At 30.4% G+C, this 23084-nt stretch overlaps 1 long non-coding RNA gene across 1 annotated transcript in view; it reads right to left on the bottom strand.

The window, feature by feature from the left end:
* Positions 1–23084, bottom strand: part of LOC149056552 (uncharacterized) — a 49454-nt gene that overhangs the window by 16238 nt on the left and 10132 nt on the right. The window contains exons 4-9 of the long non-coding RNA XR_016191119.1: positions 21459–21599; positions 15308–15405; positions 10072–10255; positions 9770–9897; positions 1501–1549; positions 1338–1436 (exon numbers count right to left, since the gene is read on the bottom strand). This is a non-coding gene — a long non-coding RNA (uncharacterized LOC149056552). The remainder of the gene's footprint in view (positions 1–1337; positions 1437–1500; positions 1550–9769; positions 9898–10071; positions 10256–15307; positions 15406–21458; positions 21600–23084) is intronic.

Genomic DNA, 23084 nt, shown 5'->3' with positions numbered 1-23084 from the left:
ATTGTTACCGGCAATGTGCAATAAGAATGAAAACTTTTATCAGGTACTATATCATTGTTTTCTTATTAAATCGTCGTCGAGTCGGAAAGAAACTATTCATATATTTTATAATGTTATATACTTTATGGACACACGAGTTTTTACGAAAACGAAGATGAATTCGTTACTTTGTGTGTCTCATAAAATACTACCCATGGGTTTATTATACAGAGTAAGTTTAGTTATATTATTACGACGAAGTAACGGAAATCGTCTGTAACCGTCGTAAACAGTTATTGGGCTTCTACCGGGAACGGTGAGCGTGCAACGTAAAGTATAGTAATGATAATAAAAATAAAATACACTTTACTCGACCCCGAGGGTATACATGTATATTATATAGTGCATAGAGAACGAATCTGGCTGGAAGACGAGTTTGAGGAAAAACAAAAGTGTATCTTGAAAGCAACTTTGAAAACTCGCTAAACATACATTATATTGAAAATATTTTTGCTATTATTATTTACGATAACATGAGGTGGACGACCACGTGAAACTGCCACCGATGATGCTTTCAACCGATCCTACCCCGGCGCGCCTCCCGAGTTGTCATTTATCATCGTTACGTGTTGTGCGTGCCAACAGTTTCAAACGGCGATGCGGTGAGTGGGACGAGGAGACGAGTCGGAGAGAGTAGTGTTTCCAGGGTGGCTAGAGGGTAGCGCTCAAAGACGGGAGTGGAAGAGAGATACGACATACTTGCGGTGGAGGTGTGAGGTGGAGGCAGCGCGTGTAATTGCTCGTAAATCTCTTGTAATCGGAAAGTTACTGCGGAGCGCGCATGATTGATGGACCGAATGCTGGGACCACGCGTGGTATTGGTGGTAACCACCGCAAAATAGGTGTCTAAAGCGCGCTCCATCTCCACTTCTCCCCCTGTCTATCTCAAAATCTCTCTTCGAACCCTTTCTACCGATCTCTCAGTCTCTCCGCCTCACTTACCAGCACGAGTTAACGTTTATGGAATGTTTATTAACGCGCTCGTCTGCGACGGCGGACCTGTCATGCGTCATCATGCATAGCCGTCCACGTTCATCTCCGAGAGATGCCATATACACACATAATACACGTCGTGCGCAAAAGTACTCTGGCAGTCTCTCATCGGCGGCGCTCTTCCCGTAGACGAGTACCAATTAAAAATAAATATAGTATAAAATAATGGACGACGAGATCTGAAAAGGCGACCACCGCGCGTCATTAATGAGACTTTCGTGACGCGAATATTACAGATAGTCAGTAGATCTGTACTATATTTTTAGTGTGTTACGATTTAAAAAGATTCATTTTAGGTGACTTACCTAGTCGTAAGACCTCGTGGGTACTAGGAAATCAGCAAAAATCGATTGGATCGACGAATTTTGGGTTTGAAAAGCGAATCACTCCGTTGACACTTTCTCCTGGTGAGATATAAGTTATGTTTCTTAACATGTCATTCTTTTGGTACTAAGCTTTGAGATTTACCTTATTTTTATTTTTTGTGTAGTTATCACAGCTGTTGATAGGAATTCACCTAAAAAAAAGAAATTGTACGATGTGATATGAAATAAAATATAATTTATGATGGACATATATTTAGAAAAATATTTCTATACTAATTTCTATAAATACTAAAATGTACATATTATTTTGCATGATATAATATTTCAACATCGATATTTTTAAATACATTTATAAAATAATAGTATTATATTATTTTTATGTGATATGTGTGTATAATTAAGCAAGGCGTAATGCTATTATATGGATATTAAATTCTATTTTAATAAATTAATATACATATCAATTTACAATAATTGCAAGTTTAACATAACTATTTAGATATTATATAAAGATTAAATATTACAATAACTGTACCTATTCAATTTAACAATAATTATCCTATTTTTCAAAATATTAATTGTGTCCGCGATTTTTTTCTTACTACTTTCTAATGGAATAACTTATGATTTAAAATTTCATGAAAAAAATTTGATAAGTTAATAGTCACCAAATATGGTTTAGTTAGATTTAAGAACTATTAAATTTACTATTAACGTCGTACATGGACATAATATAATCAAGACTCGAAGGGGATGCACAAAGATTTTTTTTAATTATCTAATATATTATTTGTTATGCGTTGTCACTTATCCACAAAATATATTATGACGATGGTAAAGTGTGACAATATGTTTCTCACCAGTTGTCTAGCTGAGAACGAACACTACACTTTATTGATATGGAACGACGAGTTGTGGTGACAAAATACGATTTACTATCAATTTATACATATATTGACGACGTCTAGGGAATTAACGATTTTAGGGATTTAATTGATGTTCTCCACACACATACACACACACACACACACACACACACACACACACACACACACACACACACACACACACACACACACACACACACACACACACACACACACACACACACACACACACACACCAGCGCACGTGTATACAATTCCGAGACAAAAGCCGTCGGTAAAATCCCTTAAACACGTCTTGTCCATTACAACGTTTAACCGAAACTGAACCTTATAACTCCGCTCTCTCATGATCATCCTTCTAAATAAATATAATATGTGAGTATAATATGCATAGACTCAGGACTGATTTGACGTGCGTATTATATACTTCATATTACGGTGACTGACGCATTTTGACCAAAGTCCTATTTTCAATTAGCGACACATCATTTCGGAAACTATTTTACTATACATGTCGTTTGTACCATGTACTAAAATAGTAATTATTTAAAAAACGCATGTGTCCAGTTCCGTAAAAAAAAAATAGTAATAATAATAATAAAATAAAAATAAATTATTAAATGGTTCGCTAAAATGTTACAGACCAATATTATAATGAACTACTAAATCATTGTTCGAATCGACCAATATAGCTGACTATTGGTTCATTAAATGGTAGGCGATGGTTGTTTATTCAACCAGACACTAAAAACTTAACGAGAATAGACGGTTGTCAGCATGAAATGGGAGACAGCAGGCGAATGAATGGTGCGAATCGAGTTGAGCGCACAGACCAAGTCTTTATCGCCGAGTTTACGAAATCAAGTGATATTATTATTTTTGATAAAACGCTTTTATGTTGTAAGAAAAAAATTACAAACAAAATCGAACAGTTAACAGACGTTTAGTGGTTTAAAAATATTGAATTAATATACTATGTAGGTCAGACAACTGTTTTTGATCTCACTATAAGTGATTTTTTTTTCATTTCAAAACGTATTATTATCGACCATTTTGTTGGAAGAGGTTTGGAAAACTAATCGATTAAAAACATGTCAGTAAGCTTTTCGAAAGAATAATACCATCAGACGAATGTTACAGACGAGGTTTTTTGCTATTATGGTGAAACACTATGCGAACGACTTGCAACAAAATATATACTATTTCATGAAAAAAAAAACAGACCTCTTGTACATTGCACGCACGTCGCACACATATTATTATAATAACACAGTTGCGAGGTAAAAAATAAAATACGCTCCTACATAACAGGTGGATAAAATGCATATCTCTCTCTCCATCTCTCTGCTAAAAATAAAAATGATCGATCTACGATGTACATTGACAACCGATGAAATATGGCAATGCGTTGTGACAGCTCGATTTGGTTAATGTCCCGGATTCAGAGGTATCTCGGGAACGTATTTCAGCATTCGCAAGAGAGATTTCATAATTAAAGTTGTTTAAAATAATGTATGGTATTATTATTCATCAGCGATAGGGTTTCCCGAAGCTAATAAGTCTATAAGATTATATTTTCATATTTTCATTATAAAATTATAATAAATAATTTCCGATCGATTCCGTGCGTGGTGAACTGCAATGCTATAAAATAATAATAATATTAATTAATAATAGATATTCATATTGTTTGTAACGATTTCCATTTAAAATAAATGTATTGTTTATAAATTGCAATTAAAATGTTTTCCGTTAAAAACAAAAGTTAATAAGTTAGTTTTGTTCTCACCAATAGATACCTATAATTTATAACACTTGGAATAATTAGATATAATATTATTATTCTCCTTATGTTGTCATCGGTTTAAAATGAAAAAAAAAACATCATTAAATTGCGTTGAGTCCGTTATAAACATAATTATATTGTAGGTACACGTACGATATACATACTATTTTAAAAATTCCATCTTATTACTTATGTACCCCACATAATTACTTTACTTTGATGTATAATGTCGGCCAAATATATTATGATAGGTTTAAAGCACAAAGCGATCCGACGATACTGGTGTACCAAAATAGCCTATTCACTGCGCCGTGTTATGATATGATGTTACATTGGCAACTCAAGGGCGCTAGGTATAAGCACTAAAACTATTATATTCAAAATCGAAAAATATGAGTTACCAACCTACGAGGGCGGGCTGATAAGTAATGCCTCTTATCTTATGGTTATTTTTAGATGTACGATAAAATTGTCATCTGTTGTCAATATAATAGCTTATGTCGTTGGTTTAGTGTGTGCGAAGACGCGATAGTGTAATGTTAATATTTTATTATTTATGGAATCTATAATGACGACCCCTTCAGATGTGTGGTTCAAACAGCGTGCTGTTATTGAATTTATCGTTGCAGAAAATGTGAAGCTAGTCGATATTCATAGACGCCTGCTTGCGGTTTATGGAAATCAAACTCTCGATGTAAGTTCTGTTCGTCGTTGGGCATTACGGGTTAAAGGTTCTGAAGTAGGAAAAGCGATTATTACCGATCAGGATCGAAGTGGACGGCCGGTGACGGTTACTGACGAGGCCCATAAACAAAAAGTCGATGATTTGGTCAAGGGAAATCGGAGGATTAAACAATCATATTACTTATCAGCCCGCCCTCGTATTATTGGCATAAAATAACGCAAATGAATACATAATTAAAATCAAGTGTTTTTTTCTTTTTTTTTTTTAATTTAACTCAGTGTATAGGTAATAATAATAAAACACAATGCCTTAGGTTTGGTCAAATTATGTCATAAACTATTATTGTCAAACTCAACTGTATAGATCAGGGATGGGCAACTCAAAGTAACTAGCGGGTCACTTTTAAGTACTTTAAAATCTAGCGGGCCGCAGTGCATAGGAAAAAGCAAAAAAAAAGTCCTTCAAATTTACTAACATTTATTTTTTATCTTTATTTATTTATATTTACAATTATTATTTAATGTGATACTTTAGGATGAGGTTTTATATGAAGTAATTTGAAAATGTAGCGCGGGCCAGATAAAAAAGGTACGCGAGCCGCCAATTGCCCATTCCTGGTATAGATTAAGCTTTTTTCTAAAATGTTGTCTGTCACATACGAGTCTGCAATATGTGTACGTATAATAATAAAACTAGCCTTGGCCATGTGAGTTATATTCCTTCAAGTTTACCATAAGAATATAACCAATGCATAATAATAAAATACCAATGCTAAAGAGCAAGCTATGAGCGAAAAGCATGGAAGTTTTTGTTTTTATTTAGATTTTTGAAGAGCTGTGACAATATTCTACAACAGCGGTGTAGTTACATGGTGTCCCAAAAATGTTAACAATTAATCGTAAAAACAACTTCCGAAAAGTATTAAATAACTGTAACATTGTTGAATAAGAATTACATCTTCTACCGCCCACCCTGCTAAAAATGTTAAGAAAATTAAAAAGATTTTTTTCCGTGGTTTATGAAAGTTTTTGCGATTTTCTATAAATTCGTATAGCCATATTAAAAAACCGAAAATTAAAATAAAACCCTATGTATCCCAAATCATGGAAAACCCTATGGTTAAGCCAAATCTGTGTAAAGGTAAACACATTATCAGCCCCATCCCTCAAAAATCTTAGCTACACCACTGTTGTAGGTATAGGTAAAAAATACATTAAAATACAAACTATAATAATACGTTTTCTGGATCGTTATACCGAAGGCATTTATTATTGTTTTTAAAATCCAATTTAACTTACTCGACTATTCTATAATGTTATGTATAAATAATAGGTATATATTGCATATTTTATATTTTGTATTCAATACGAATTCCACCCAAAACCCAATTTACGGATTTAGAATATGTTCTACGAAGACAACAATATATACGGTATGTTATTATTGTAACATGCATGTACCTACATAATATACGATATTACATACATATACATATTATGTCAGGCCGTGTCACTTTATTCTGCGGTTGCAGGTCTGTATTAACTAACAGATCTGGGGAAGTATATAATATGACATATATATATAATATGGTTGAGATACACGTGGTGGGACTATATCGATCGTTGTGCAAACAACAATACTGACTAGGGCTTGGTGCGTGGTATATAGGTGAAGCGGAAAGATGGAATGAAAGACGTATTCGTTTGAGGGATGCACATACTATCATGGTACCCTGCAGGATATTCGGTTCACCTGCGGAGGGATAAATTATTGTACAAAAAAAATAAATAATAAATATTGAACGCGAAAACGTTAAAAGTGGACAAGATCTGCCGTTGTGTTTATATCAATCCCCCCCCCCCACACACACACACAATGAAAGGGACGAGGGAACTTATTCACTCCCGAGTTTTCCGACGCACAATTAGATTTAAAAAGAGTCTTATTTTCAGAGCGGTTTATTTTATTTTCCGATAGGTAATACGACATCCAATTCAATAGCTATATACAACGCGATATTTTATACGATATATACTCTATATATAATATATATTCGGGTGTGCGTGTGTGTGTTTTTGTTTTGTTCGATATTTCGTTTAGACCGTTACGCGGGCTCATCCATGTAACAAAACCAACTTTCTAGTTCAAAGATTCGAAGAATTATTGTCGAAATGACCGGAAGTAAATAATGACTTTACCGACAGACAGCCACGAAAAAAACGGCGGGTAAGCGATTTTTTACACGTCTATACCTACACCTATACATGTATGGGTGTTTATACGCACGGCAGATCTCTACGGGTTGTATGGGAAATCCTGATCCATTCGATCGGAAAGTGTTTGGATATATATATATATAAAGCTGGGTACACGGTGAGATAGAGAGAGTTTTGATGAAATAAAATGAACATTCATCGGCCCATTGTTGTGATAATAGAGTGTATAGAATTATGCGATGTTATATGAATAGGTTAGGTAAACGCGGTCACCCACACGATTTTATTCGATAATGCTATTAAATAACTAGTCACTACTGTAATTATCGCTCTGTAATTGTAAATACTTATATCATGTTAAAATTAGTCAAAAAAAAAATTATATTATTTATCCATAGATGTAGATAGCCTTATAGGCTAGGAATAGGCTAGGAATGTCTTATTATAAAAAAAAAAAAAAAAAAAAAAAAATATTAATAGGTACGATTTATTCTATTATCAACAGTATAATATACTTGTATTATGCATATAAAAGGTAAAAGATGATTCTTTCTAATTGAAAAACAATTGGTTTACGATTTTTAAATAATATAATTCGCGTAGTATATAAATCCTATATTTTACGATAATATACTATGATGTTTATTATTATGAAAAGTTCAATATTTTTTAACCCTCATATTATTATCTTAATTTATAATAAGCAAAAAATTATATGAATTAATTCAAATTCAATGTTTAAATAGTGTGCTTAAGCTTAACGACTGTTTATTTTCAAACTTCCATCCTACAAAAACTATTGATAATCGCGTGGAGAAAAAAAATCTTTGTAATTTTTAAACTAATAAACCAAAATAAAAGAAGAAGAAAATATTTTTTTCACATGCAGTTAGGCAAAAGATTCAATTATTTTCTTTTGTCTCTGGAGTAAAAAGATCAAAATTTAAAAGATAACTTTTCAAGTGACACTAAATTATGTATTTTAAATTATGTAAATAAAAAAATTAGTATCTAATCGTGTAGTTAAAAATTTTAATATTACAGATTTGTTTTGAGGGCAATGCAATTGATTAAGTACGATAAAATCTAAGCATTTTAAAATATAATTGGATTTGTAAAATTATATTTTAAATATCAACGGGCAAAACGTGAATAAAAGCATATAACTCTTCAATAAAAATAATAATTAAAATTTTTTTTTTAAATGTCATATTATTAAAATAATTATAATACCATTATGTATTATTGGACTTTTAAATATCGAAAATATTATGTTATCTTTTTCAAATACGCACACATCATAAATCATTCAAGATAAACTATGCTATAGTTTAATCCTAACAGCAATTTTCAATAATTTGTATTAACAATCAAATTGTTTTTGATAAAAACAGTACCTATTAGTAAAAATAATGATAAAATGTACCAGCAATCCGGCAATCGCAGGTTATACTTTAAAATAATTTTTATTACAAATTGATCAAGAGTGAACGGCCGTAACGATATACTAGCTGTATCAAGATTATTTTTATATTTTTTATAGTATACATATCGCGATTTTCCGATAAAAAACTTGTATAGAAATGTAATTAAATAATAAAATCAGATTATATATAAATAATATAATTACAGGTTTATGACGGATATTATTACAATGCACAATTGATTTTTTTTTTCATACGCGCAAAATTGTTTTTCATTTGATTGTCACGGTTGGAGATAATTTTACGATTATCACGGTAAAAAATTTTGAAACTACACGAATAATAATAATATTATGTTATTTTACTAACTCCATTATATTATTATTGATCCTAAGTATCTGAAACGATGATGCGTACGCAGAACAATAAAATATTCTATATTATAGGTACTTAAACCGGTTTAACTTAAACGATATTATTATAAGTTATAATGTTCTTTTCTGATGAATTAAAGTATGGATAATACGTTGTATTTCTAAAATATTAGGTGAACTCTATTCATATAATTATTATGCGTTTTATCAATTATTGTTATACATATATCATCCTATATATTTTACCACTTATTATTATTCTCCGAAAGGTTAGCAATATTACAATGACATAATCAGGACTCTTATTAGATTATCATAATCACGGAGATAATAATATCAATATCACGACTCAAGATATTATATTAACGTTTTTAACAGTTATGCGACCAAAATAATATTCAATGCATCGCGGTGCTTTGGTATTTTCCGTAAAAGCTATAAGAACGATTTTGTGTCATAAGTGTGAAAAGCGTATATGGATTTTTTGTTGTTAATAAGTGTTAGAGTAGTTTAGTCAAGAGCAACAACTATAATAGCAGTGCTACTTCATTTAATTTAAATTTAATTTTGTTGAACACCATTGTAGTAATGTAAGACCTCTTGATACTCCGGTGACCTAAATATCTAAGAAAATATATATTTATGAACGAGCATAGGACAAAGGTACATAATAATAATATTATTATTATTTTGTGTGTTTAGTTATTCGATATATTGTCAAGACAGCTATAATCAAATTATATTATATGTTCTAACTACGCGAGCTTATTGTTGCTATTATTTTACATTATATTTAGTAAAATAATATAGATTTTAGTAGGACGTGTTATACTATTATTCTATATATAAGTATATAACTAATGTTACTAGACGCATAGGAGGTAACGAGTCTACGACACATTCGTTCTAGTCACCACGGGTGACCCGACACACATCTATACCACACACATGTTTTGTTAAATGTAATAACCATAATAATAATTATTATGCGAATAATTATATAATAATAATAATGGTGATAATAATTTATTTTGCTCACGCGTTGATCGTCGCAACTCCCACCTGATCGCATTTGATAGTATTTTTCTATTTAGGCACGAAAAGACACATCGGTTGGTGATAACTAGGGCCTGGATTTAAATTTCCTTGCAACCTTACAAATCCGTTCTAAAAAATAGCCATAAATTCACTTAAAAATGATATTTACCACAAAAATGGACTAAAAAATGACAAATATATTTTTTAATAGATACTGTTTAGTTCTTTAATTTATAATTTATAAATAAGATATTACTATAATTTTTTTAACAAATAATTATCATTGATTAATATGTTACTTACAAGTGGTTTTTTCAGATTTTTTTTTCATCGATTGTTTATGCATTTATATGATTTTTCTCTTGATATATTATGACGTTACTGAATCGAACATTTTTTTTTCATCGGTGACTTTAATATTACAAATTTTACAGAGTGAAATAGTCCTATCTGTTGTAAAAACGTCTCTTCTGAGTTCGTTTACGTACTGCAAACAAGAAGAAACCGATGATTTTATTTTGAACATTATTTAACACAATATTTAACACAGTTAAAATTACGAATATAAAATAAAAACATAGGTACGTAATACGACCGCAATGTAACACGAACTGACTGATTATTTGTTATTTGTCCGAGTACGGGTGTCACTTCACAATTAATAATTATTAAATATTTAAATAAGATAAAAATAGAATCGGAAAATAAAAATTGATAATTCGTATGGAAAAACCCGATAAACTTATTAAACTAAAACAACTTAAATATTAAGAAAATAATTTATCTTTACATAATATTTTGTATAGTAAAGGAATTGAACAAATATGCGTCAAAACTAACAATACGACTCAAAAATGCTAAAAATTATTTAAATATGAAAAATCGTATATGCAAAAAAAATGTAAAACAACATTTTTAGGTTTGAAACACTCGTTACATGAAACGAATTATGTACTTGGAAAGCATTCTCTAAGATTAACCAAAAAAATATGCACTAGCATTGAAATCCTGGCCCGAGTGATAACAGTGCAATCGGTGGGTGATGGTTGTAATTGAATCTAAAGTACACTTTGACGACCACAGGAAATACCCTATGAATATGTGACTATTCATTCAATTTAATTAAGTTATATTATAAAATTCAGTATGTGATCAAATATAAATCACATAACTACTTAAATTCTAGAAAAAGAAGAATTTGCTTGAAGCTAATTATACATAGTATTAGATACATAAATAGTCAATTATATATTACTAATGTATGTAATAATTTAGTTTGAAAATTAACGAAAAAAAGTAAAAAATCTAAAATTGAACTACTCAATGCGCAGATTAAGTCTTAGAGTACACTGAGCTATTGTTTACAGACTGTATTTAACGATTAGGGTATGTAGTACCTATACAGAATTTAATAATCAGTAAAGTTAAGTGCTCACCAAACATGCTCACACATATTTTATCCTTTAATATTGCATTTATTATGATTCTAATTTATTATTAAGTAGGTGCCTATGTTAAATAATCTATTATATTATAATTAGAAATATAGACTTTTCACATAGTTTAAGATGCAACCTATTAACTTCATTCATTAAAATAAAAACTGCCTATTTTACTAAAAATGTTTTTTTTAATGTAGATGTATCTTATTTGAAAATGAGAATGATTAGTTTCCACGAAATTTAATAATAATATGTACCTACTTTGGATAACACCTAATCTTTATTATTGGTTTTAAATCAAATTTAATACATTAGACTAACTGAATAACCCAGCTTTGCTCGGGAAAAATTAAACAAGTATAAGATAAAACGATAAATAGGTGTATCTCGCTTTGAGTATAATATCTCAATTTTAGAATGTTCAAGTTCACTTCAATCGGCGTATTATTATTTATTTTTTTTAATCTAGCTTTATGAAATTAATTAATTTATATGGAAACCGAAAATTGTGAATTCGATTTAGCACTTGGTATATATTTTTAAATTACTTTCTAAACTTTTCTGATATTCAAATATTTCTAAAAAAAATCTGAGATTTTTGTCAAAATCAATCAAGCAGTTTTTGAATATGGGTAGATGAAAGCTACAAAACAAACTTTTAGTTCTAAGATATAAATGTGACGATTCGATGTATGCTTTTACCTAATCTGCCTGGACAAAATATTGCAACCATTAATACACAAAAATACAAAATACTAATTTCTGCTATTATTACTATAATCTGCAACCAATGACAAACAATTATTAAGAATTTCGGAAAATCTTTTATTAGTGGATATTTTCATCATGAAACGATACCACTGACCAAATTTCATACTCATATATTTTTTACTTGTATACATATAAAATAATAATTTTTTGACTAAAATTTTAAAGTTATCGTAATAGTCTCCATATCTTTGAATATAATATCATGGACAATATATCCTAGGTGCAATAATTTATGAACTTTATAGCTTAATTATTCAAAGACTACTGGTTCTAATTCCGATTTATAAACATAAACATTAAACAACAATAATAATAATATTTACCTTACAAAATTTAGTAGGGTTTTTTCGAAATGCTCAAATATTGTACAGTGTTGGAGTATATTGTTACTTCTAGGAAGTTGGATCTGTACAAATTATTTTTCAAAATTTGAGAATCTCTTTTTTTCATAAGTGATTGTTAAATGGATGTTATATAACAACAAAGCAATATGTATTATTAAAATCAAAATTTAAATGAGTTTACGTATAGTTTCTAATATACGTATTCTACTGAATTTATGAATACAAGTACCATCAAGATTGCTAGATAATCATAAACTGACTACATTTTTGTTTTATATTATAGGTACTAAAAAGTTAGTTAGATTCTTATTATGTTGAACGTTGATATCTCAAATTGTTTGTTATGTCAGCCTCAATTAAAATCCTCTTAGAATTTTTTTTTTTTATTTATTAACAAAATAACATTTACAATCTGTATATAATAAAATACAATAAGCAAATATGTTTACAATTATAATAGTGACTTTGGATACATGAGAAGGGAAGCTATCCAGTGATAGGACCCTTTTGAGTTGAGACGTTTAGGATATGGAGTGGTGTTTCAGTTTAGGAGGTCGCGACACCAACGTCTTTTGAGGTGACGAGGGGGTTACCTGGAATTGTGGCTGAGTGTTGATTTGCAATCAGAGGATTTGGATGATGAAGTAATTTGGAATGAAACTTTTTGTAGCGGATTTTAACTAAGTTCTCAACTGTTTCAATGTTTAAGTCTTTATGGAGGGTGTGGTTAGAAACAAACCAAGGAGCTGATGTTATTGTGCGGAGGGAAATGGACTGAAATGCTTCGATTGTTTTAATTTGGGTTGGTTTTGCACAACCCCATATTTGGGCTCCATAAGACCAGATTGGTCTTAACAATGATTTGTAAATTTTTATTTTATTATGGATTGGGAGTTTGGATTTTAACATAGGACGTAGTAAGTGAGATCTTGAATTGAGAGACTTTCTTTTGAATTTAAGATGAGGACCCCAAGTTAGTCTTTTGTCTAAAACTAGAATAATATTAACATTTTTTTTAATATTAACAAGACAAGACTCGATATCTCGAACTTTTTTTTTTCTGTTTCCCTTGAGTTTCGACATAAGAAGAGTTTACTCTATGATATGATAAGACACAGCCAAAACTGTAATAACTCGTACAATAAGTTTAATAAACAAAAAAATAAAAGTTAAATATACGTTGGCGTCATTCTGCCAAACAGTCGTGAATCATAATATATATTACTATAATGTAATATACAGAAAGCTAAAATATAATAATCTCTTACTCTTATTACTTTATTTTCGGCAAGCTTTATTATAGTATAGTAACAATAATATTATAAAGATGGTACTTTTCATGACACAATATTTATAAGCTCGAGTTAACTTCCGTGAATTGTTTACGTGCACAAAAAATACCAACACTTCTAGTTTTATATTGGTCATTTTGTACCACACGTAAATATTTTATATTTTTTTACAGGATTTTTCATCATGACTACAGATGTCAAAATATTTTATCAACTAACATCAAAATGATAATAGAGGAACACGCGTCAGTCATGGAAAAAAAAATAATGTAGCAAAAAAATAAATAGATTATCAGATGTGATTCAAATGAACAAACATATTATATTATACTTCAGATGATTGTCGAGTTTTCGAAAATATAGTTAATTGAAAATAGAAATTGACGATGAAACTACCATGGATTCAATTTTAACGGGAGTAATACAAATATTGAAATACGTTACGGTCGTAACACACGCCGCAGGTGATATGGTGTAGTGCGGAAACCCTCATGGCTTCAAATCCGTATGACTCCGAGAGAGATGGATAAATTTCAAAATCATAGATAATATTCCAAAATATTATCGATATCACTTCTCCTACGGTATAACCGTAACCATGTTTCTGATATAAGCACGTGCGCAATAGTATGTATGATGTGAAAAAAAAATAACCATCCCGCGCGCTTAACCCCGTGTTTTTCAATGTTTGGAGATTTAAATTCGACAATCATTCGAATTCAATCATCGCAAACAATCTAATAGGTACTTCCTGGCTCCTATAACATGATATCAGACGCTGATACTAAAATAATAATATACTACAACAATTTAAAGAGGACACATCGACGGGTCTCTCTGTTTATCGAGCTAAGTCACTGCAGATCGCTAAATCATATTTTCATACTTAGTATATATTTATATATATGTCATCATTATCTCTCATAATATAATAATAATATTATGTTGTACTACGTACTTATATATATATTATATATATATATATCGCTGGTTGGCCAGGTGCCTGATTTGTTGGGCTGGAAACGTCACGGGTCGCGCGCGACGTGCAGTACGTATATATGTGTATACGTGTGTGTGGTGTGTACCAACAGACCCTTCCTATACACCACGTTCAGGGGAGTAGGTTGTAATGACAACGGCACTACAATAATAGTAATAATAATAATAACAGTATTATGGTGTTATAAGGGATTTCCGGTACATATCGAAAGAGGAGAGGAGCCATCGTCGTCCTACGTACCTACACAACACGGGCGCGTCGCACAAATAAATTATTTCACCCACGATGATACTCTTGGTTGGACACCGGCCAATCGCAGCAAAAGGAATACGTAATGTCATCGTATTATTATAATATTCATATTATATTGTAATAACGAAACCACATATTACTGTTATTGTGATGATGAGGGCTAAAGAGAATGCCGGAAGAAAGTAGCATGACGTATTATGTATGTAGAGTTATACAGAGAAAATATTATACAATCTATGCGGTTAGTATATGTATATATATATATATAAATATATTATATTAGGAGACTTGTTAAGATTTTTTGGTCGTCGGTAGGTCTACCCGAGTCACCCCTGTTTGCGTCCCGTAGGTACTGCAAAATTCAGCGTTGAACTCGATGAGGTCCTTGTCACAACATCCCTATTGTAATGCTCATACAATACACAAATATTTACTCACGTTATTCCTCTGGACCAGTATTGTGTGCTTAAGTAATGGCCAAGGAGTAGCTGTATACAGGGCACACCTTTCGCCACTTCAACCCACTTATTTCATACCTGCAATTGAAATGTTGTTGTGAGCAAAAACGAAAAATTTTATTTAAATATTTTGTTAGTAAGTTATGATGTTTGAATACATAATAATATTATGATGTTTTATAAAAAAATTTAAAAAATACGTTGTATATTTTAAATTAAAGGATAAAAAATATTTTCCGTAGTTTTATAATAGTTAACTAGTAACTTTTTCACATGCGTCAGTAATTATTTTTAATTGTCATGAATCTAGATTATATTACTATATATATATATATGTGTATATAGACATAGAGTGTTGCGCATAACAATCATATAATAAGTGATACTCTTCGTCACGCAAGGGTATCGTACACACATAAATTAGCGACAAGAATTAATGCTTGTACACTATAATATTGTATCATATTATTATATTATATACATGCTTAGGTATCCTGAAATCTGCATAATCTGGATTAACCCCAAACGAGAAATTCGAATCCAGATATTGGAAATTTTACACAAAACCCACAAATTCGTTTTCCCTGCACACAGTGCTGACATAAATAACCGTGTACACGATGACACTCCGTTGGAAATCGGCCAATCAACTACACACACAACACACGTATATAAAATATATATAACTACTTCATATAATATATTTTATACCGTTATATTATATTGTAGACGGTCGAAATCGTACAATGTTGCAACAACTGTTATGATCGCAGTTATGGGATGCATGGGAATGATACGTCATGTTATTAAGCGATCGGATAGAATTTAATTTTCTTAATGTATATAGTATCGCGTTATTGCGCAGTATTTAAAAAATATATACACTGTATTGATAGACATTTTCAAAGAATCTGTGTAGCCCACTTACATTAACTTACATCGCGGACCACACTAAACCTTGAGTAATATTATCGATATTTGTTTTGTGGCGGGAGGATTGAACAATTCTGAACACGTAGGGGAAATAAGACAAAGTATACTATATACCCGACGTCGCAGTGATGTATTTTATAATAGACAGATCAATCGAAACGATAAAAACATGTCCGCTTAGCCTAATAACATATACGTGTAAACCTACGTCGAATTCGATGCAGTAAAGACGTAAATTATGTTATTGATGTTTTCTAAATGGCAAAATTTGATTTATTAAAAAAAAAAGGTTCATAAACGCTAAAAATATTTATGTAAGATTAAAAAATCGAAATAGATGGATATTTAAAAAAAAAAAATTGACGATTATCAATACCTTCGTCTCTATAACATGCCGATGTATACACAGTGATTCACCAAAACATTATGCTCTGTGTCCAATAAAGTATTATTCGATAATAATTCAATAATGTTTTGATTTAATTCATAAATTTTGGAATTTTGAAGGATGAATCGGAGTAATAATATTTTTAAAGCCTTGGACTTTATATAACATTCTATATTGGTGTCCTGTTGAAATAATATCTCTTACTTTTAAATAAGAACCACTTCTATTTTTACATTAAATCATTAAATTTATAAGCAGATATATGCATCTATTATATTATTAAAACGTGAGGCGATTTATTATGACAGTTATATCTGAAGTTCTGCCGGCCCGATTTTCATGATTTTTTTTTTAATGCAAAGTATTTGGTGTGTAAATGAGAAACTATATATGCATATAATGAGAAAAGTCCAAAAAATTAATTATTTAAATAGTAATTGGAAGTAAAAGTTTGAGCACTCACACATCTTTACAACCTCCACTACTCCTACGTCTGCTGCAATAATGCTACGTCGTCGTTGGTACTGTCTGGTATATACATTTACATTATTGTCATAACAGTAAAATTGTTGTATAATATATTAATATTATTTTTAAATTTAGTTTTTATTTAAAAAGGATCATCAATTAATTCCCGTAGTAGGTTCTGTGGCATATTTAATATTTGGTATGTAAGAATCGATTAAGAGTTGTTAACTTGGTGATATGGTGTGATTGGTGGTTACATTTATCATTTGACCGTCAGGATGTTAATTTAGAAAAAAATCAATGACAGAATTTAAAGATAATATTTATATTACAACATATTGCACGGTCTTAACTCGGCGGATGGTGACAGATAGACTAACTGCTATTAGTGCTTTTACAATTCCAAGATATTAAAATAATTAAAAATAGTCTCCATTTACGTACACGGCAATAACATAAATACATAGTAATAATAGTTAAAATCACTACATTATATTTATTTATTTATTTTGATTTTATTAATAATAAGCCCGACAACTATGGGCATTAGCTACAGAGGCGCGATTTAGGGGAACAGGGGAGCATCTAGGCAATTGCCCTCTTCATAAACATTGAACATTGGATAAAAAAAAGGCGGGTAAGTCGTGGATGTTGCTCTACTGCACAGTAGGTTACAAGTGGGTTACTGTAATGGATGGAATTAAATTTGAATCCAATGATATTATATCATTGTATACGAAAAACGATTCTGAGCGAAGACGGTTTATCTGTCTAGAATATATTATAGATTATTAAATTTTCAAATCTTAGATTTAAAAAGAAAATTTTTTATGAATTTATAGTTTAAAATAATTTGCAAATTTTCGTGATTTTCTTGATTTTTACATATGTTGTCAAAATTCAAACTTTGAATGCCTATAAAAAAAAATTTCTTTTATTTTTCAATTACTATTGTAAAAATATTTTAGGAGCCTTTGGATATAAAACGAAAATTTTTATGAATTTCTAGCGTAAAATAATTTTAACATTGCTGTAATTTTTACGTATTTATTCAAAATTTGAACTTTAAATGCTTATAAAATAAAATGTTGACTATCTATTTCTTTTATTTTTCAACTGCTATTGTAAATATATGTTAGGAGCTTTGTATTAAATTTTCAAATTTTAGATATAAAAGAAAATTTTTTTATTAATTTATAGCATAAAATAATTTACAAATTATCGTGATTTTTACATAATATGTTGTCAAAATTCAAACTTTGAATGCTTATAAAAAAAATTGTGCCTATAAATTTATTTTAATTTTCAACTGCTATTGTTAAAATGTGTTAGAAGCCTTGTACTAAATTTTAAAGTTTTTCTACCGAACAAATACATTTTTATCGATAATTATAGAAAAAGAAAATTTTTTATTAATTTCTAGCTTAAAATAATTTGTGAATTTTCGTGAGTTTTACATAATATGTTGTCAAAATTCAAACTTTGAATGCTTATAAAAAAAAATTGTGACTATGTATTTCTTTTATTTTTCAATTGCTATAGTAAAAATATGTAAGGAGCCTTGTATTAAATTTTCAAGCTTTTCTGCCTAACAAATACATTTTTATCAATATTAATTTAAAAAAATTTCCAATGCCTATGAATAGTTCAACTTAAATCGAAAGTTTTTGAAAATTGCACGGTGGATAGAATATACTTATATAAACATTCGGTGAAAATTTCATGTAAATATGGTAATTTTTTTTAAAGTTACATCAAAAATCAAAAGTGATTTTGTCGAAAAATGAGTGTGCGTAAAATTTCCAGTTTTTTCATTAATTTTTAGTTTGTTTTTCTCAATTATTTAGAAAAGTATTAAGAATTTTTTACTTTTGACCCCCCAAAGTACCAACTAGATTCACTTTCTGATCGAACGAGGTACTGAAGTCAAACATCGAAGCACTTTTTTATTATTAATATTAATTGTTTTGATACCTTATATATTTTCTGTTTCACATTTACTCATTGTGCTTAAGGTATAGATTGTAAATTTATTTTAAAAATAAAAAAAAAATAAAATTTTTTCGGAGGGCTTTTTTTCCGTGGACATTTTTTCTGCGATTCCATATTACATGCTGTGTACGAACATTGAATTAAAAATTGGGAACATCTTAATTTACAGAAAAAAGTAAAAAAGAAAAAATTTAAAAGGAAATTGGGGCTGTAATTATAGTGCATTAGTGCACAACATTTTGGAATATTCACAATACGTCAAACATGGAATATATTAGCTTTATAATTTATAGAAAATTAGTGCGTGAGAGAGTTATAATCACTTATAACATAAATATTATACCTACATAAATCGAAGTTCAATATGTTATCAACAAATGACATGATTTGAACACGAATGTGCTGATACATGTATCAATTACATCATCATAAGTACAGATCAGACATAATAAAATTCATAATATAATTTGAGGGATCATTTTATTACTGGAAAAGTCAGAAAGACGATATCTATACACACAATATACACGCAATAGTAGAAAAATGGCTCCCAAAGACCTATTTTTTTTAAAGGTATATCCAACTTAAATAATATATATATATATATATATATATATATATATATAGTTTATACTTTGCTAATACAAAAGAAAATATATAATTTAACCATTAAGGAATAAAAGATAAACATTTTTACAGAAAACATAGTAAGTAATACTATACATTAATAAAGCACAATTATGGCTCCTTCGTCAATTTTCATTTATTACGACAATTATACGATAATATAAGTAGGTATGTATATACGTACCTATAATAGTTAAATTATGGTGCTTAATTAGCCTATTGAGCAATCAAGTTAGGTTAATTATCATAACGCCAAGGCCAAACAATAATTATTATAAGACGTACTATATAATTAATATTTTGGTAATTTTGTAAGCAATAATAAACTATAGACGCGCAAACATAATAATAATTAAAGGATTTGTTTAGGAGAAGAATACCCTTCAAGATTATCCTCCTTCGATTCTGAGAATATCTGTGGACACCTATCCCCCTCCCCCACCACATCGCAAAAATTAACGCTATAGAGACGAGTCGTCGAAAGGAAAATCTCCGTCGACGATCGACTCCACGTAAAACCTAACGTCATCATCGCCGGTTGGACGGTCACCGCCACAACCGAGACAACACTTTTTATAAATAATACTGTAGAACACGAATTTAAAAAAAAAAACACCACTCGTCAATTGCAATCACGCGAGTGGGATCGAGAAAAGATATTTTGTATCTAATTCTTGCGATATGTATATAGTATATGAATAGACGGTTTACGCATGCACACAGACAAGCTAGTAGCCCGGGCTGAATCGTATTTGCATAATATGTAAGACAGGATGAAAAAATAAAATATACAAATAGAGAGAGATGATGGGCAAACGAGACATACACACACACACTTGAGTGTAATATGCGGGAGTAGAGATGAGGGGGGAAGAGTTGAAAAAAAGGTATTGACGGGAGGCTATACTGCTGCAGTCATCTAATAACAGTAATATACGAGTATACGCGTCGCATCCAGGCATCCATTACATAATATTTAACATTATCCCAATCGATATGGCAACTATCGAAGCCCGTCCAAGTATATCAAAAACGTCGACGATTCACTTATACTCAATATACATATATAGATATATATTTTATAATAATACATACAATTACGAGTAGAAACGGACTCGTGCTTCGGACATTTCATATTGTGTTGATAAAATATACGTATCACGGGTGTACATTATTATTGTTATGATTATTATGTTTATACGATGAACAGTCCAAATCGCTTAGTCACGCGTACGTGCAATATATTATAATATACAGGGTGTTTTTATCCTCGTCGTTATTACCCTACGCAACTATTTTCCAGTGATAAATTCAATATATTAGTATCATTTCATCCGAGTTTATATCGGTTAGGTATAGTTTTATTTATATCTCCATATAAGTAAAAAATAAAATAATTTTAATTGTTGACGTTGTGATCGCCGTATAGTAAACAAAATTTTGTATAGTCACTCAAACAAAATCAACTTATTCGCTTCCGTTGCATATTGAGCGTATTCAAATCAGCTATGTTTAAGTCTACGACTGCCGGGCTACAGGAATGCGCATTATATACAAGGAGAAGCACACCCAGTAGACATGTACGTTACATACTTTATATTACTCTCATCTTATCTTTTATCGTCTTATTCCCGATGGCGGATACAAACGTTGGTACAACAATAAGCGTTCGTGCCGATCACACGTACGCTGCTGAGCGAAATCAATTCGAATTATGTCTTACCAGTTCCACGCGGCGCCATATAGTCTGACTGCGTCCGTCCTTCGTCGTGTATTGCAGAAATGTCGATATATAGGCACCTCCGCCGAGCGGATGAAGTCGACGAGACGAACGTGCCAAACACAGAGCACGAGCGACGCACACCTGAAGAAGATAAATGATTAAAAGAAATTGTCTATCAAAATGGTTTCGATTTTTACGTATTACTACAGCATTGCTGCGAGACGCTTGCAGCCGATCCTGCAAGTATACTACACCCCTCGGCCCGCAAAATGACGTCCGTCTATTGATTAATAGCTATCTCACCATCCCATCTTTCTTCCTATCATTCTACTACCCCGACTTGTACGTTTCTCTCCATTAAGCCACCGACTCTCCACTCACACGCCCTTGCATCCATTGACTCCGAGATAGTTCCTTATCAGATGTTTTTTTCTCTCTTTCAATCGATAGTCGATATATAGCGTTCCTTGCTTTGTTCGGTTTACTTTACTTTTAATCGACTTGCAAGTTTTTGTACGCAAATAAGAAAAACGACCTCATCGCATTCAATCAGCGACCTGTAATAACATATATATTATTACACACAAAATATGACACATATACCTTTAAAACCAGGAGACGTGTTACGTGAGTAGGAAAAATCTGCAGTCGTTGAATTTTTTATTATCCATTATATTTATCTCTTTCAAACGTTTGAAACGTGTATAGCACCGACTATAGTGTTATTTTAGTTTAGTAGATAATTTATAAAAAGTACAAAAGAAGTTAATAATTGTTTGTATATTATATATATATATATATATATATATATATATATAAATGATTTGATGAAATGCGTTATACGCGTACAATATATTTATTAGATTCTGAACGAAGAAATGAATGTATTGATTTTACAATGATATGTGTTTTTTTTGTGTCTGTGTACAGCATAACTAGTCGAAATAATGATTCGATTTCAAACTTTGGGGGTGGTTTTCGATGTAAAAGTGAAGATCCTTGGTGCATTATAGAGGTCAAAAGTAAACATTTTCCAACAGTTTTCAAAAAAATCGAGAAAAACAAAAAAAAAAAGACAGAAAAACAGAAAAACAGGAATTTTTACGCAAAATCAGTTTTCGAACAAATCGATTTTTTTATATGGTTGTAATTCAAAAACTAATCACTGCAAACACTTGACATATTCACCGAATGTTTACGTTAGTGTTATCTATATACAGTTTAATTTTCAAAAATTTTTGAGTTTTTTTGAGTTATTTATAGACCACTGAAATTTTCAATTTTTTTGAGAATTTTTTTTTGAAGTGTCAGTAAAAAAATGATGGATGACCATAAAAACTTGAAAATTTAATAGAAGGTTCCTTATGAGTTGTTCTTATTGTAGATAAAAAAAAATTAAAAATCGTTTGTCACAATTTTTTTTAATAAGCGTTTATAGTTCAAAATTTTACGAAATCTGTCAAAAACGCGAAAATTTGCAAGTAATTTTGAAGTTGAAAAATCATAAAAAATTTTGCTTTTATAACTAAGGATTAAAAATACAACACTAAGTTTTCCATAAGTTTTCCTTCAAGTAGCTATAGAGAAAACTCTAAGTATCATTATAGGAAAAATTTTAAGTGCGTT

Source organism: Diuraphis noxia, unplaced genomic scaffold (assembly GCF_037042655.1).
Source record: "Diuraphis noxia isolate RWA-SAM2 unplaced genomic scaffold, SU_Dnox_SAM2 contig0003, whole genome shotgun sequence".
In the NCBI taxonomy this organism is placed as follows: Eukaryota; Metazoa; Arthropoda; class Insecta; order Hemiptera; family Aphididae; genus Diuraphis; species Diuraphis noxia.
The sequence above is the reverse complement of the archived record's forward strand: the minus strand, read 5'-3'. Positions and strand labels throughout refer to the sequence as shown.